At 39.9% G+C, this 10,750-nt stretch overlaps 4 non-coding genes across 4 annotated transcripts; 1 reads left to right on the top strand and 3 right to left on the bottom strand.

The window, feature by feature from the left end:
• Positions 1 to 664: 664 nt before the first annotated feature.
• trnae-cuc (transfer RNA glutamic acid (anticodon CUC)) lies at positions 665 to 736 on the bottom strand. Its single transcript has one exon. It is a non-coding gene; the product is annotated as a tRNA-Glu (tRNA).
• Positions 737 to 1,263: 527 nt separating this feature from the next.
• trnal-uag (transfer RNA leucine (anticodon UAG)) lies at positions 1,264 to 1,345 on the bottom strand. The gene has a single exon. It is a non-coding gene; the product is annotated as a tRNA-Leu (tRNA).
• A 1,148-nt stretch (positions 1,346 to 2,493) lies between these two features.
• On the bottom strand, positions 2,494 to 2,581 carry trnay-gua (transfer RNA tyrosine (anticodon GUA)). The gene is given in 2 exon segments: positions 2,494 to 2,529; positions 2,545 to 2,581. It is a non-coding gene; the product is annotated as a tRNA-Tyr (tRNA).
• An 8,015-nt stretch (positions 2,582 to 10,596) lies between these two features.
• Positions 10,597 to 10,678, top strand: trnal-uag (transfer RNA leucine (anticodon UAG)). The gene has a single exon. It is a non-coding gene; the product is annotated as a tRNA-Leu (tRNA).
• Positions 10,679 to 10,750: the final 72 nt, after the last annotated feature.

A 10,750-nucleotide genomic window follows, 5' to 3' on the forward strand; every position in this document is an offset into this window, starting at 1 on the left:
ACTCCATGTGACAAAGTCCCCCACCACAGCGCTGTACTCAGCCTCGTCCCCCTCGCCATCCAACCACAGCAGAGTCATCAGAAAACTTCTGAAGATGGCAGGACTCTGCGTGGTAGTTGAAGTCTGTGGTGTAGATGGTGAAGAGGAATGGCGCCTGGCTAGAGCTTCAGAAGGCAGGACATGACAGATTACACATCTGTCACGTAGTCAGTTTGTAGTCTTAAATACCAAGTCTCTTGCTGTTCCTTGACTAGTTGGCCACCCCTGCTCTGCATCGCTCCAGGTAAGTAGAAAGCAATCTGTTATGCACCTTTGCATTGCACTAAAATGTCCACATTTGGACCTGAATCCAACAATAACTTTACTTGACACTCATATACATTGGTTATCAGGCAAAAAATGTTGGTCAGGGGTTTAGTTACTGTTTGAAAAAGGAAAATAATTGTTAGATGAATTATGACATAATTTCAGATGAAGTATTTATGACCCATCAAAGACGACAAAAGGATACATCAGTTGTCGGGGGTCTGATTTAAAGGAAATGATACTCTTTAAAAGTGTTGGGGTTCTAGTGTTAAACTAATGAGGAAGAATTTGACATATCTAAGTTAACCAAAAAGTTTCTCTTTCAAATGTTACATCTGTATCTGTCAAGTCCTGACCATTCCCTGACCGGGAATTGAACCCGGGCCGCGGCGGTGAGAGCGCCGAATCCTAGCCACTAGACCATCAGGGAGTCACATCTATCAAGTTTGTCTTTGTAGATGTGAGTTTCCTTTTCACTTACTGGAATGACTCAGATTGTTTTAGGCGAGGAATGGCGCCGTATTTTTAGATGTTAAAATGTGCGCACAAGAAAGCTGAGGGATTACTGTGGGGAAATGGAGAATGACTAGGTTAACTGAAGATTTTAAACATTGTGAAAATTAACAGAACATATGAACACGTTAAACATATACGGGCATATAACATATACCTGCAGTCTCAGTCTTTGGATGGTAGTGGTAGCGTATGCGCCCCGTCATAGTTATCGACAATTTTGTTGATGAATGAGTATTTCACATTGAACACTTAAGATTGGGTGTTCATTTAAAAACAGGGAATTGCCAGTAAAGATAAAAACAACAGATTCAGCAAGGAGTCTAATACGTTGCCACTAATGACTTCAGTCACTTCACCAAGCTATGTCATAAGAGTATAATGTAACAGATACAAATTCAAGTCAACGTATGGTTTGTCTTCCACCTATGTAACATCAGCAGATGGCAGTGGTGGGATTTGAACCCACGCCTCCAGAGAGACTGGAGCCTAAATCCAGCGCCTTAGACCGCTCGGCCACACTACCTGCATGTATCAGTTCTCCACATCGTGAGACACACAGGGACCGTAACTAACGGTATATTTGTCAATGTCATTGGAATAAAACTTTCGCAAGGAAAAAGCCAATACTTTATTGGAAAATGTTGTCACTCTTTGTCATTTTTCTCTGGCATTGTTGAGTTTAGAATATTGTAACCAGCATTAAGTAAGTAGGTTTAGGTCTGTGTGAATATGGGCTGAGCATTTACCTGGGCTGAATTTATGAACATCTTCTTTTGCATATTCACTGTAAAGAGCCATTACTCCTCCAACTGCCAACTATTGTTCCAGAGATAATAGGATATACAGTTTTAGATTGCAAGGTAACTATCCAAGACCAAAGACTTCACTGAAATACCTCAAGTGTTCAAAACAGTTTGTCAAAATGGGAAAGGTCATGTTTTTGATTACAAATTCCAGCACAGTTGTTCATTTACCATTCAAAAACAAAAGTACAATCATGAAACACATACTACTTAGACAGAATGAACCTGGTCAGGTGGCAATGAAATGATTCCAGAGACGTGGACCCTCTGGCACAGCCATACTTGGTCAGGACAACACCCCCCTTCTTGATAGTGCCCTTCTTGATGTGCTCCATGCGCACCTGGTCCAGCAGTGGCACCACCATGAGGTCCCTTCCGTTTGCCCCTCCCAGTTGCTCGTAACAGAGAGAGGTCTCCTGCATCCCACTCAAATATGCAGGCAGAGAGACGGCTCATGAAGGTGGGACCAGACGTGAGATTTTTTCGCAGCCCACGCTCACGTTCAAATTGATAAATGCCGTACTCTGCGTAGGAACCGGCGTACCCCGTCTACGCCTGTTTTAGGTCGTATGCACATTTCATAAATAAGGGCCCTTGTGAGCACAATAAAGATTTCTTAAAGAAAGGTTTGTACTTTATAGTTCTAGTTTTTTCCAGTTCTTCTGGTCACACTTGGCACTATTTCACATGGTTTGTCTGTAGTTCTCTATTCTGTCAGGGCTTAACTCTGTCTCCCACACCTATTTTTATTTTGTTTCTTGTTATGTCTCGGGAAGAAGTATTGTGCTTTTAGGTCATCCATCCATCTGTACATCAGAATCAAAAACACTTTATTGATCCTTGAAGGTAGCCTCTGGAAAAAATGTTCTCCTTCGAGCCGGATTTGAACCAGCGACCTAAGGATTTCAGTTCTATACCCCTACAGTCCTCCGCTCTACCAACTGAGCTATCGAAGGGAACTGCCATAGGCATACGCACTTCTCATTCTGTCAGAGATGGGAAGTAACGAAGTACAAATACTTCGTTACTGTACTCAAGTAGATTTTTCTGATATTTTTACTTTACTTTACTACTTATTTTTGTGGCGACTTTTTACTTCTACTCCTTACATTTTTACACAAATATCGGTACTTTCTACTCCTTACATTTTACAAAATTGGCTCGTTACTTTAGTTTTTAATCATTTCAATGGAGTTACCGTTATTATTTTTCGCGTCATCAATACCAAATTCAATCTAATTGGACGGGAATCTACGTTGCATTTGACGCACCACTACAATGAATCGACGGATTCGGCGGCATTCATTCGCGGTAAATCATTGCAGCTTGATGGCGGTGGCGTTAGATTGTAATATGGACGACGAGATGATTGAAAATGAACACAACGGAGATCCCAGAGATTCGGCAGAAAGCAGCAAGACATTCTGATCACCCTTGGCCTTATCTGAAAGAGATGTTTGACATAGTAGGCATCAAGAATGACTCCTGGCGAATGTGCTGCAAATTGTGCCAACCAAAACAACCATGAACTGCTGGCTTTCAAGAATTCACCATCGAATTTGAAAAGCATATAGAGGTAAATGCATATTTTGTTATCAAAAGCTATTTGTGGTTTGTTGTCTTTATTAAGTGTACGTTAATGGTCAGTTATATTGTTCTCCTGCTAGCTATCATGACCATGCCTTGGTGCTCTAGCATTTTGCTAGCAAGTAACTCAAGTGACGTTAGCTAGGTTAGCAAGCGTTCACTTTATTTGAAATTCTAATACCAGCTGGCTGATACAATATCTAACTGTGTAGCTTTATGTTACAAACTAATTCAGTAATTTTGTTTTAGTGTAATAGTGCTGTAGTAACGTTTCAACGGCGTAATATAACGCTACGTTAAAAAGCAACTCCATATTGACAAAACTCTGATTTAAGCTAGCTGCTTCTTGCTACCTTATTTTTTTAGCCTTTTTACTCTCAGAAACATGTCGACCTGTTCAAAATGGACTCTAACATTTTTTACACAACTATGAATGCCGAGACAAGAACGTTGAGGGATGAAGAAGAAGCCCCGGTTAACACAATAAAACAAGCCTTATCACTTTTACAAACCACCATGTTTGATTGTGGCTAGCTGTACCAAGAGGCGAGGAAATAAAAAATTACTTGTTTTTCGATTATGGCTGTTATTGTCCCTTCGTGTAGCTGTCTGTTTTCGAGACCACTTAAGTTAACGTTACTCGGTCTTGTCTCAAATCGACTTTATTTTGGGCTAATGTTAACGTTAACGTCTCAAACCTCCCAGACGTAAGTTAGAGGACTCATGTTTTTATTTCAGACTTTACTTTCTTTCAAACTGTGTGTGAGCTGGTTAAGGGATGTGGGGAGCACAGTTAAGAAACGTTACTGTCAGGTTCATAACACTTTAACTTACTAAATAAACACGATCAAGCAAGAAACGAGACGCAGACGGCAAATGTGTAGTTAAAAGACAATTGCAAGAGGGGAGCACACCAAAATAGTCACCTATCTGCAGCATGACCTTTTGAGAACTCCGGGGATTCCTCTGCAGCTCCCTTGCTTTATTGAAACATAGTTTTTGATACAATGATGACATCTTGGTTATCTGGTTTATGCCTACGCTAAGAGAACGACGTGTACTTTAAAGGACCTTGAATCTAAGACACTGGTTATCTCTGTAACAGCAGCGACTAAAGAAAACACAGACACAGCTTGAAAGAAACGCAGTATTGTTAAATGTGCATATGAGATTATAAAATATAGTAAGCATATAGGTTCATATAAAAATCAAGATATGAATATATAATAATCATGAAAGCTATAAAAGAAAGTCATAATATTTTAAGACACTACTACAGAGAAATATGAAATAAAAGACTTATAAAAATTAATTTCTCTGTCATTTACATTTGTATCTTACGACCCTTGCTTGCACTCCACAGATCAGTCAGTCAGTCCCTAGAATCAAGGATGACATCAATCCAAAGTTTGACTTTGCTAGTCATAAATAATTTGCAGATTCACACAAAAGAAAAAAACAGTAATAGCTGTCAAACAGTTGATATAACAGTGCTTTACCCATTCAGAGGTAGAGGCTACATGTACAGTGTATTGACATGTTAAGAAATAATTATGGGCTATGTATGGCTATGCTGTGATATTTTGCTAGTTGAAATTATACCAAGATATAGGTTTTAGGCCATGGTGCCTAATGTTTCACATTTCATAGTAAGTTACATCAGACAGTCTTGGCTACATCACTGAACAATTTGTTTTGTGTGTTTGTCTGTATTTTCACTCACAGAGGATGCATGTCAATCATATGGAGAGATACAGAAAGCTCACTTCAGCTGTTCAGAAAAGAAAGTCAACCCCGGATGCAGGCCCATCACCCAAACAACCAAAGTTATGGGAAGCCAAGAGAGTGTCACAGGTCAGTGTGGATAAAGGAATCATTGACTTCGTCATTCAAGGGCTACACCCACTCAGTGTAGTTGAGCAGCAAGGATTCAGAGACCTTCTGCTTCTCCTCCAGCCCAATCTAACAATTATGTCTCGTGGCACTCTTAAAAACAAAGTGGAGAAAGCAACAAGAAATGAAAAATAATCTGAAATTGGCCCTGAAAAAGTTGAGGTTATCGCAACCACCACAGATTGCTGGACCACACCCGACGAGGTTTTATAGGTGTCACTGCGCATTGGCTAGATAGTGCAAACTCTGCAGAGGCGCTGTGCTGCCCTAGCGTGTAAACAGCTAAAAGGGTCGCATACTTTTTCTGCCCTTGCTAGTGCTCTCAACGATATACACGTGGAGTACAACATCCGAGAAAAGATTGTTTGCACAACAACTGACAATGGTTCAAATTTCATAAAGGCCTTTAGAGTCTATGGTGAGCTGGATGAAAATAACAATCCAGATACTGCACTTCAGGGTGCGAGGGAAAGTACGGGAGGAGAGAGTGATGAAGAGGAGGGGGAGATATCACAGGTGTCGAGTTTGTTGAAGCCGGGGCAACATTGGATGAAGATAATGGCTTGGAATACCAGCTGCCAAAGCACCACGTTGTGCATGCCACCTTCTCAACCTGATCTCCACTGCTGATGCCTTGAAAGCAAATGGAAATCCAGTGTACAAGCGGCTGTCTCGTTCAGCATTCTCCAAGTGTTCAAGTCTGTGGAGCAAAAGCTCAAGATCTACCACAGCCGCTGAAATCATAGAAGATAACTGCAAACTTCAGCTCCTGAGCCAAATGAGACACGGTGGAACTCCCTTTTCTTTGCCGTGGAGAGGATTGTGAGAATCCTAAAGGAACAAGGAGAAGGAGCAATCACAGTTGTCTGCAGTGCGCTAAAGATACCTATGTATGTACTTACCATTTTATTTGTAGATTTATTGACTGCAATATGAGGTAGCTTTATATTTAGATAATGTCTTGCAGTTAAGGATGGGTTTAAAATTTCTTATTGAATACTTTGATTCCCACTATGAATGAAATTCTATATTCATTAATTGTTTTTGTTTTTATTGTCAGGTTCACTCCTGTTGAGCTTGCGTTTCTGGCAGAGTATACAAGACTATGAGCCCAATTGCAAAGGCGCTTGATGTTCTCCAGGAGAGGCCAATGTACAGATGGGATGGTTGGTACCTACAATAACACTACTCCAGGCGAAGCTCCAGCACCTCTGCATTTCCTCCAAGTCCTGTCGGCCTTTGATTGAAGCACTTCTAGCAGGGCTTGAAAAACGTTTTGGACAGATGCTTACAGATCCAGAGCTAATTGCCGCTGCCATTCTCGTCCCCAAATTCAAGACCTGCTGGACAGTGATGAATGTATCCTAAAACTGGGTATGTCTTGCAATGTTTACTTTACACTTATAATAGTTTAAAGTCCAGCATTTGAAGTATCCCTAACGTAGTGCAAACAAATGGCAATATTTATGTAATCATTATATTTTTTGTTCAAAATAATGTTATAAACCATCTTAGAGTGTTGACATCTAATTGGTTTTGTGTTCCATAGGCCTTGACTACATCAAAAGTCACCTGAAGGAACAAGTTGTGTGAATGAAGGTGATGCGTCCCTTCTTGGAGGAGGAGGACTTTTTTTCAGCAATCAAGCACTCTAGTTCCCAAGAAAATACCAAACAGCTGGAGACCTACCTGGGGTGTCCAGGTGATACAATGGATGTACTGAAGTCTTTCCCAGCAGTATGCCACCTGTCATTGAGGCTTAACACGGCACTACCTGCTTCCGCTGCCTGCGAGAGACTGTTCAGCACTGCAGGCCTGATTTTTACACCAAAAAGGGCCCGTGTTGATGCCATAAACTTTGAAAACCAGCTTCTTTGAAGCTAAAACAGAGATTTCTGGTAGTTTTGGATTCTTTCTCTATATCATGCAAACACACATTCACATTGATACCCATGTGTGTACACACACACAAACACACACACACACACACACACACACCACATGCTAAAAAAGGTTCTGTTTGTTATGTTGCCTTAGAAGTTAGTTTTGAAGGGTCTTGGATGTTCATCCTACATCAAGCACACACAGACTTTGAGCTATTCTGTACATTTGATCACTTGCAGTCTCTCTCTCTGTCCGAGATTTTCTTTAACATTGAGCTCCTGCTCTCAATGGGAAAGACTTTTCCCCAGTGTAACAGAGTTTTTGTTTAGTTTGATGAAGGTGGTTGGCCAGCTATTTTATAGAGAAAAGTGTGTAATTTGTGTGCAAATATACAGTATCTAAAAACACGTTTTAAAAATCCACTGTCCTACACACAATTAAGTTATGACACTTTAAGCATTACAGAAGGTCTGAATACCCTTGTTGCTCCCAAGTTCTTGAAGGGATTCAGGACAAATCCATGTACTGCTACAGATTTGTGGGCATACATCACTTGCCATTTGACTTTTCCTGGATGTCAATTGTCTATTTGCATATTAATAAAAAAAGTAATGCAATGCACATTGAATTTGTAATTTCTCCAACTTTACAGCACTTGTAAAAATACATTACCCTTTATTAGCACTCTATTTTCAAAGCTTTACTAGCTGTCAGTTCATTTCTAATACGCTGCTGCCATCCGTTAGTTGCAACTCTAAAAGTATGGGGAACTTAGTTAATGTCTGTTTAGTAATTCATATTTTATCCTTTATTTTCTTTTCCCAGAAGCCATGTTTGAGCACGCACACATACATGCAGAGTCCAAATGTTAAGGGGAAGATTAAAAAAGAGAGACTGGGTCTGTGAATTCTCACAGAATCACAATTGAATTCATATCTTGCTAATGAGTCAGAATCTTATTAACCTGGAGTCCCAGTCTCTGTCACAATAATCATATATATGATGTTTTAGGCCTTTTGGCAGACATCCATTTAAAATGTAGGCAACAGCACATCAAAAGCATAAAAAGTGGTTTCTACTTTTACTTTTATACTTTAAGTAAATTTTCAAGCCCATACTTTGTTACTTTTACTTGAGTAAAGAAGTTTAATCAGTACTTCCACTTTTACCAGAGTATTTTTTAACACAAGTATCTGTACTTCTACTTAAGTACGGAAAGTGAGTACTTTTGGCACCTCTGTGAATGTGAATGTGATAACACGGGGCCCCCCTGGATCTGACAATCTTTAGGAGATGTAGCTCAGTGGTAGCGTGCATGCTTCACAGGTTTCTATGGTTGATCGTGTGAAATTCTTTCATATTGGAACTAGTTTTGCTTGAACACTGTGACAACACATATCCTGTACTGGATATAGAGGCACTGACTATTTGTCTAATCTTCTGGATTTTGTCTATGAAGAAGGAGGCAAAGTCATTGCAGGCCTTGGTAGATAACAGTTCAGATGCTACTGGTACTGGAGGGTTTGTTAACCTATCGACAGTAGCAAACAAAGCACATGAATTATTATTGTTTCCAGAGATAATATCAGAGAAGACCTCCTTGCCTTCGTTTGTTCCAAATTATAAATGCAAAGTCTCTCTTAAGCAGAAAATGCGTTTTGATTGGTAGGAAATGGAGATGGGCGTTGCCAAGAGGAGGCGCCTTTTGATTGCAAGAAATGGATATGAAGTCTCTCAGGATTGGCAAAAAATGGAAGGGAGCTTTGAGTTTGATTGGTGAGAAAAGAAGATGAGAAAGTGGACAAATATGTTCTGGGTCATGACAAAGCATCTAGGGTTGATCTTAGCCTTTGTGTGAATACATAGGTCTCCACATACATTGTTTTTATTAAGATTGAAGACCAAAATTGTTAGTATTTCCGAAACTTTCCCAACCATTGCAATTCTTATCATAGCCTCGTTGGCGCAGTAGGCAGCGCGTCAGTCTCATAATCTGAAGGTCGTGAGTGCAACCCTCACACGGGGCAGGTGTTTTAAAATAAAAAAACACCTCTGATGCTGAAAATACAGTGACAGGTGATTGAACACTGGCACATAGCACATACATGGAAGTTGTGATTCTGGTTATTTCTGAGATCAACAATCTCAGGAAGGCTTTTTACAATCCATTGGGAAAAATGGGAATGCATACTCTAATAAGTAGACTTCCAGAGTATTTGCATAACAAAGGCACAAGCATGGGCGTTGTGATAGGATGGTGTTGTTTCATCTTGTTTCTGAGATCAACATAACTTCAGAAGTTTCGAATTCAATGGCTACCTATGATTTCTTTCTAGAGCGGTTTCAAATTACATTGCACTATTTTGTCTAAGTGCTTAGGTCATAATATTTCCAGAGACTTAATTTCTTTCAGGTAGTTAATAGATATGGTCAATGAAGCTTCATTAAGCTTTCTGAACAATGATCTTCATTTTCTGAACGCATTCACTCAGTAGTGTTTTATTATTGGTTGTACATCTGTGATTGCCCTAGAGGTCTCTCAGTCCAGCACCTCTCCCCCTCATCTTTGTTAGTTTTACACTGTCCAGCATAAATCACTGACACCACACCTCACACTCATCCATGCATACACATTCACCTCTGACTAAACTGACTACCACCATCATTGAATTGTCATTTCTTTTGTTGTAGTAATATAATCGCATTTCCTTCAACCTTTGCACACGGTCTTTTGTCCTGGTTGTTTCATGGGGTCATGACAAAGCATCTAGGGTCAGTCTTAGCCTTTGTGTGAGTACATAGGTTTCCAAAAACATTGTTTTTATTGAGATTAAAGACCAAATTGTTAGTATTTCTTAAATTTTCCCAACCATTGCAAGTACTTTCATAGCCTCATTGGCGCAGTAGGCAGCGCGTCAGTCTCATAATCTGGAGGTTGGGAGTTCAACCCTCACCCGGGGCAGCTGCTTTAAAGACAAAAAACACAACTGATGCTGAAAATACAGTGACAGGTGGTTGAACAATAGCACAAGCATGTGAATGGAAATTGTGGGTCTATGGTTATTTCAGAGATTTGCAGTGAGCATTGTATTGTCCAGCAGAAAGACAACAGGTGTGTTACTTTTCGTCTATGATTTATATCGTAGCAGTGCAAGCATTTATCTCAGGTTTGAGTTCCAGGCCACAGCAGTTGCATTTAAAGGTTTTGAAGCCTATACAACATTAACAGTACAAGTTTTACCCAGGTTTCTTCTTTTATTCAGTGATAATTCATTTTCAGACAGCACAACAAGCACTTTAAATGTACAGTTTTTACACTTTCTATTTTACTGTATTTATGTACTTGGACTGTAGTGTAGTATATTTATTGTATTATGCTCCAGTGTTTATGGGTGTTACGGCAGGTATGAGCACAGGTTTCTATTTTTATGGATGAAATAAATTGAGATGCTGTTAAGTTTACTCTTCAGCAGGTGGAGACATTAAGTACTGGCCTTTTTCAATAAAGTATTGACTTTTTCCTTGCAAAAGTTTGTTTCCAATGACATTACAATCATACCATTAGTTACGGTCCGTGTGTGTGTCACGATTGGTGTGATGGTGCACAGGTAGTGTGGCTGAGTGGTCTAAGGTGCTGGATTTAGGCTCCAGTCTCTCTGGAGGTGTGGGTTCAAATCCCACAACTACCTTTTGAAAATGTTACTTAGTAGAGAGAGAGAGAGAGAGAGAGAGAGAGAGAGAAATGGAATGAAAAGAGGACT

The sequence above is a fragment of the Etheostoma spectabile genome, unplaced genomic scaffold, assembly GCF_008692095.1.
Source record: "Etheostoma spectabile isolate EspeVRDwgs_2016 unplaced genomic scaffold, UIUC_Espe_1.0 scaffold00569914, whole genome shotgun sequence".
NCBI lineage: Eukaryota > Metazoa > Chordata > Actinopteri > Perciformes > Percidae > Etheostoma > Etheostoma spectabile.